The following is a 7,647-nucleotide window of genomic DNA, read 5'->3' on the forward strand; positions in this document are numbered from 1 at the left end:
ACATATTCGGAGAGAATGCAGATCAAGCACTAAGTTCTCTTCTTAGCACTTTATAAGACTGTGTGAGCATGTTATTACTTGCTTTTGTTTGTTGAGTGCTGAAATGATGCTACTACCCTTAGCTTAGTGAAAGAGTTCCTATTCGAGGGTAAATTTTCACAATGGGAAGATATTGTAACATCTCATAAACTCTAAATAGCTAGGAATAAGATAAGAAACTAAAAGAAATCACTTTTGGAAATAAAGGGAAAAAATCTTGAAAATTTCTTAAGTGTAAAAGTATTTGGTCATTTTCAAACGGCCATAAATTCTAGTTCAGAACGAGTTAGGGCCAGTTCTTTATACGGTTGGAAATCCCTTGCAGAGTTCTTTCCAATGCCACCAAGTTTGCGCATTTTCGACATTGTATGAGGGAGATATGTCTATCAAAAGTCGGGTTGTTGGATTGAGAAAAGTCCATTCTGAATTTTAGTAAAGGTAAAGTAGTATTTTCGCCCTACTATTTCCTAATTTGTTTTAAGGGTTTATTAGGATAAAACTAAGCCTTAGATAAGTTTTAGAAAATTGAAATACGCTTTAGGGATTGGGGGAAAAGAGAAGAGAAGAAGGAGAAAGGAGAAAAGGCTAAGAACCATCAAGAACGCCAAGATCTTTGAGTGGAATTCATCAAGGGTGATTCCTGTATGGTACGTGAGATCTTACTGTGTTGGGTTCTTTCACCAACACACCAACGTGCTTAATTCAGTGCATTTAGAGTAGATTGAATGATGAACACCGAAGTTCATGATGAACAATTATTGAATTCTTGTTGTTTAAGATGGAGTATACCTTTAGTTGTTTTGATTTGTGTTTCCGGGATGTTTTACGAGTCTAATCGATTGGGTATTGATAATATTTATGATCTTAAGTGTTTGGGGAAATATCCATGGGAGTTTAGAAGGTTTAGAGATGAAAATTGGAGAAGAAAAATAAAAAATCCCGTCTGATAAGCCCTGGGGTACCGCGACAACTAGAGCCCCTCGGGAAAGCCTCTGTCTGTCAGGCTTTGGCACGGCGCGCCAACTAGAGTGCCTGACAAAAGTGTCTGTCTGTCAGGCTCTTGCGCCCCACTCTTCTTAGAGCGCCAAGGTCACCTAGAGACCCCATTTTCCCCCATCTTTTCGTACTAGTTCCTAAGTGATGTACCTACGTTTCTTAGTTAATTCCAACACTCTAAGGTACATCAAAACATTATTAAATCATCCATAAACATAAGATCATGATCCTTGAATCCATAAGCCAATTAAAGGGAAGTTAAGATCCAAGTCAAAGAAGTTAATAGTCAAGTCTAAAAGTTAAGAAGCAAGTCAAAAAAAAGTTCTTACAGTTTTTATGAGTTTTAAACAAACATTTTAACTTTGCTTTGATGCTCAAGCTAAAAGTTGAGCAAAGAGTAATGAGTTAAGTTAAATCTCAAGAGTTATAAGGGAGTAAGTATCCCAAAGAGATAATATTCAAGTAAAGCAAAGAGTAAAGAGTTATTGAAATTCTCAAAAATCTATAAGGGAACTAAGTAGTCCCTAAGAGTTACAAATATTTTCACATTTTGAGAAAATAAAGGATGCTAGACTTCCACATAGCCTTTGGCTAGTTTTAGAAAAAGGAAACTATGATTTCCAGGAGAGATTTTGAATCTAAGTTTTGAGTTATTACCTCAAACCAGAGAAGTTGTTTTTGAAAAACACATACATGAGCTAAATATTGTGGGATTAATATTGAGAACCGATAAAGGGACGCGAGTTCATAACAACTCAAGTCTTCATAAACTATGTAACCAACATGGACAGAGAAAAGATTATACTTTTTAGATGATTTCTTAGTGTTTTTTAGCATATACTAGTAGATCCACTTATCAGTTCAGATTCTATACCGACGGCATGGTATAGAGCGGTCCTCTTGCAACGTGAGGTAAGACGTTGTACCATCTCTTAGGCTTATGCCGATTGTTTTCGGTTAGAGAATCTCCCACAGAAATTATATTACTTTTATTATAAAAAAATTTGAGTTTGTTATTGCATTATCTTTAACAAACTAAGTTGTTAACACCGTTTTACAAGTTTTATTATATATATTGCATGTGTCCATACTGCTTTATATTTGAGTTAGTATTTCATGAGTTGAGAAGAGCCAAGATACGTTCTTCTTAATTCTTCCAAGCTTTAAGTTTTTATTTAGAATTCTTACCCGCATACTCGTAAATTCCATGTACTTATGCTAGTTGGCTTGCATCGGTTTATGATGCAGACGCAGATAACCAGGATTAGCACCCAATGCCTCGTTGATCCAGTTGAGCATTCGGAGTCAGTGATGAGCCTCCTTGAGTTCTGGAGGACACTTTTATTCTCTTTCTATAATTTAATTTGTAGGATGTTGTGGGTTCTGTCCCAACATCCATCTTAGTGCTATAGAGGCTTCATAGACAATCAGGTAATCAGCTTGAGTCTCTTCCTTGAATTGCAGACGTTTTGCTTTGAGAATTTGAGTTCTATTTTGGCCAAACTATTATGTTTTAAGTATTTCTTTTAAGAATGTTATTATTTCATATTTGAGTTAAGTTAAGTCTTCCATTGAGTTAAGTAAGTCAGGCCAAGAGTTTTCTCAAGACCAACAATAATCACTGGGTGTCGGACACGTCTAGTGGTGTAGGCTCGGGGCGTGACAGTCACACACAAGTTCCATCTGATCAATTTTGCCAAATTTTAGTTCTCCCAACAACTTTTTGATCCACACTTTTTCAGAAGTTGTTGCCGCCATTACTCGATATTCTGATTCTGCACTAGATCGAGCAACCACACTTTGTTTCTTACTCTTCTACGACACAAAATTACCTCCTACTAAATCACAATATTCGAATGTTGAACCTTTATCAAAGGGTGATACTCCCCAATCAATATTTGTATATCTAGTGGTATGCTCATGGCCTTGATCCTCATAGAGTAGTCCTTTACGAGGATCTAACTTTATATATCATAGGATATGAACAAATTCTTCCCATTGACTATTACAAGGGGAATTCATAAACTGACTTAAAACACTCACGGGAAAAGAAATGCCAAGTCCAATTAATGTGAAAAAATTCAATTTTCTAACGATCCGTCTATATATTTTAGGATTACTAAGTGGATCCCCTTTCCTAAAAGGTGTTTAACATTCGGATCCATAAGAGTGTCAATAGGTATACATCCCTTCACTCTCGTATCCTCAAGAATGTATAAGGCATACTTGCGTTGAGAAATAACAATACCTGATCTTGATTGTGTTTTATTTGAAAAAGGAAAATATTATGTTTTATAAGTTTTCGACTTTTTTAGAGCCGCCACTTAATTTTTGAAGAAAAATCAAGAGAATTACGTTTTCAAAAGACTTAACAGAAAAATCGATCGAAAATATTTAAAAAGGTTTGGGGATTCCTATTAACGTCTTGGGAAGGTTTTGAAAGCACCTAAGACGTCAGCTAACTTATGGTTATCCAAGAACTAACTTATTTGACTAAAAACATAATTTATTTTGAAATAAAATATTGTTTAGAGTTGTTTGAAACAAAGTAATTAATTTTAAAATTAGTTTGCAAATTTATTCACTCTTTTAGAATCAGTTTGAAATTAGTTTTAAGTTGATAAAATGTTTACGAAGTTTACGGGGATATGTATTTCTTAGCCTTACAACTAACGAAAAATATGACAAGTAATTAAGCAAATAAAGGGAGAGAGAGAGAGAGAAAGAGAAAGAGAGAGAGAGAGAGAGATTGGGTCCAAACCGGTTTCTGTCTGAATGGACCGAAAATTTGGACCCACATGTTTTGGGTCTTTGACCCATTTGACTTTTGGGCCTTTGTCCCATTCCAGCTGTCCTAAGCCTATTACAAAAATAAATGCAGAAAAGAAATACGACAAGGACTTAGATCCAAAATTGCAAAATACAAAGTAAAGAATAAAATAATGTGGGCTTCTTGGCCCAACTTCTTCCACTCCTTGGTTTGCTTCGAATTTCGCTCCATGATATGTTCATCGGTTTACGGGATGATTGACTCGAAATGGAAAAAATTTAAGCCTTTGCGGCTTTCTTGAAATGCAGGGATGGAATGAGTTCGTGATGAACTTCGACGAATTCCACATGCAATAACAATAAACAAAAAGTGAGTAGAAGATCGACTATTTTGTAAAATAGGAGGTCAAATAAATTAAACTTAATACAAGTGAAAATCCCTATAGATAGCAGTGAATAGCGAACAGAAGCAAGACTCCACCGATGAACTTTTTAATTAACCAAAGACCCTTGACTCCCACCTAAAATTTCACAGCCAGTTGAATGAAAATGAGCATCAAAACACACAAGTATATTATGTTCCTATCATTTAATGGAATCCCGAAGGATCAAAATTTAAAGCATGCTCCTAAAGTACCACGAAACTCCACGAATAGTTATTTCAAAAAAAAAATACTTCATAATGATTCATCAAATGAACTTACTTGCAGACAATACACATATCCAACATCAACTCCGAATGACTCTTCCAATTTAAAAGACAAGAAGAGCGCACTTGACATCGATCCGACGGATATTTGTAGTTTTAGTAAAGCTAAACATCATATATTTGAATGGAAAGAGAAAGAAAATTAGACATTTGGGATTATGGAGATGACCCAAATAGTTGATCAGGAAAAGAATTTAAAGCACAAAAACCTCAGACAAAATGCATTGACAAGAGAAAAACTTAGAACCAAAGCAGCTCGTCATCTTCCAAACACTTCAACACCCCGAGATATTTTAAATAAGGGGATAAAAACCCAGCTATTTGAAGACGTTGCTGCACTATTATTTTAACCAAATTACTTGTTTTCAAAATTTGGCAAATCATAAACCCAAATTCATTGAAGCAGTTCACGGAGGAATAAATAAAACGACATCTAGCATATTCAAAATATGCAGAAAAGTACATATATATATTTTTAACGCGTTTAAGCTAACATTGAACAACCATGCGATGTATGACTACCAAATTAATTTTTACACCTTTAAATTAATAGGCAGGCCGCTTCAAATTTCCTAATTAACGCACATAAACAAAGAACTACCTATGGCCTTTACATAAAAAAAAAAGGAAAAGAAACCGTAAAAAAAAGATGAAAAAGAAGAACTATTGACAATAAAGGCTCGTATAGCCTTTGCATATAAAAGGGAACAACAACAGCAGTACTAATTGCTCTTAGGAAAAAAGTTGGAAAGGGGAATATACAGATCATTTTGGGGAATGGAAATAAAGTCTACGCTTCCAGAATAACTTGATATAATGACCAAGTATACAAAATAGTAATAGGCGCAACAAGAACTTCGACCAACAGTTAAATCAACAAACCAATTAAGAATATAGACATCTTAACTCATTTGCTCAACTTTAGATGCAGATTGAGTATTATATAGAGAAATATGTTTGATGATATTCGAGAAACAAAATCAATGACGAGATATCAACGAAACAAAATTTTGAACAATCGATAACAAATCAGCAAACAACCAACCTAGTGACGGTTTTCGACATCAACAGACGAATCAGAAAATAATGACAAAGAGAATAGTTAACGGAGAGAGCATTACCTTTCCTTGAGCAGCGAAAGTGGGACACGAAGACGAGAAAAGATAACGAATCAAGCCTTGAGTGAGGCTAGACTAAAGATACGGGAACAGAGTGAGAATATGAGGTCTCGATTGAACTAGAACGAGCTCAGCCTTGAATATCTTCCTGATTTTTAGCTAATACTTTCTTACTATTATCCTCAATTTTTCTTTCTGTCTAATTTTTCTATTAGTTCAAAATTTCCTCCTCAAAATTCTCTTGCTAAAAAAAACCTCCTCCCACAATGAGAAGCAAAAGAATACATATAGAGGGGCTACTAGGGTTATAAATTTGGGAGGGAAAAGGGTAAAATCGGAGGAAGAACCCAGGCCCCATCGCTAGCTAGAAATTCAAAAGTTTTTCACTAAAAAAGGCAGACACCCTTTTCTTAAGATTAGAAATTACTTTGGAAGATAAAAGGGGAGATGGATGCTCTTGATCGACTCCTCGTCGTGGATTCTCGATGTGGCGTGATATAACGCTGTGAGGAAGAAAATGGCAAGCGGCTTTACCATACGGGATCAAAAAAGCAGAAAATGATGCCTGATCACGCAGACGTGAACTTTATCATGTATTTATCATATATTTGTGAACGTTGGAAGAGACTACTCATAATGTCGTCCTCACGCCGTGTAGACGCCATTTTGGAATTGTTGATTTGTTACTGCTGTCACATTATGGTCTCTTTATCGTAAGGGAAAGTGAAGCTAGGGCAGAGTCGGGTCAGAATTTACGGAGTGAGCCGAGAAATTGGTCTGGGGTAGCATTAGGAAAAGAATTGGGCTGAGAAATGATGGAAAATTGGAGTGGGCTATAGTTTCTGTATGTATTACTACTACTGAAGGAAGAAGCCCCCCAAATGATTTTTGAGTCATATCCAAATTTGATTTAACTACTTATTGGCCGTAACTTAAACGAGACAAATTCACATAAATTAATTAAAGAGGTTCTTATTCGTAACGACATAAAATGATCAGTTTAAATGCGAGATAGTGATCGGAAAATATAACTATAATTTAAACTAAATTAATTAAATAAAAGCTTACTAAAAATAAAATTTTGAGATTATATTTGAAATGTTTATAGAATACAAATATATTACTCCAATATATTAAAAATGACGGAAATTATTTAGCATAATTTGCAAATTTTATATTTTCTTAAAAATTTTGTCAAACTAATTATTTAGATCGTTTGAAATCGAAGAAGCTAAAAAATTATCTATTATCGGGGAGGATCACAAATGGGTGTCAACAACTGTCCCTCATTTTACTCAGATTGATGCAAGAAATTTGAGAAAAATGAAATTGACCAAACCAATTTTGACCAACCTCGTATTCATATTTGGGAAAGGGATTTGGCGTGGACTTTGGGAATCATGGCCAAACCCCGGAAAGTGGTTTCCTACATATCTCAGGATATGTGAGAATTCAGGCCACCTATAGTTCGATACGCTTGTTTTAATGCACAATTTTGAAAGAATTCAAAAGTCATCTCGGTACCAAATTATGAAGGGATCGAAATGCTCGAGAATAGTATTTAAGAGCGGATGTTGGGATACAATCGATTTTTCAGCATCCAACCCGCCTACATATCCTTAAAGCTATTTGTAGTTTAACTTGATCGGTTGAAAAGGAAATCTATTGTGCTAGATTATCTTTGGTTCTTGAAAAGAGACAAATAGATCTAGTATGAAAAAGAGGCTTGTAATCTCTTAGTCATGAATGTGGTGCACTTCACACCCATAATTAAGAACTTAGACGGACTTAATTTCCAAAGCTCTTGGCGCATTGTCACTCAGATTGGAAATTTGCCTCCGGCTAATTGAAATTTCCAAATTTGAAATCAAAACTGAGAAAAGCCAAAGAAAAACACACATGCCTTATGATAGGGGTGTGGTTTGATTGTGGTGGAAGTCTCTCTTCTACTCACATCCTAAGAGTTTGACACTCCTCTTTGGAATATGTCCCAGTTCGCTGCTAAGAAAAAGTTCC

General features: G+C 35.2%; 1 long non-coding RNA gene across 1 annotated transcript; it reads right to left on the reverse strand.

Moving 5' to 3' along the window:
* Nucleotides 1-3,772: 3,772 nt before the first annotated feature.
* Nucleotides 3,773-6,510, reverse strand: LOC107024388. The gene is made up of 2 exons (XR_001457340.2): nt 5,635-6,510; nt 3,773-4,136 (listed from the first exon to the last, which is right to left on the reverse strand). It is a non-coding gene; the product is annotated as an uncharacterized LOC107024388 (long non-coding RNA).
* Nucleotides 6,511-7,647: the final 1,137 nt, after the last annotated feature.

This window comes from Solanum pennellii, chromosome 7, assembly GCF_001406875.1.
Source record: "Solanum pennellii chromosome 7, SPENNV200".
Taxonomy (NCBI): domain Eukaryota; kingdom Viridiplantae; phylum Streptophyta; class Magnoliopsida; order Solanales; family Solanaceae; genus Solanum; species Solanum pennellii.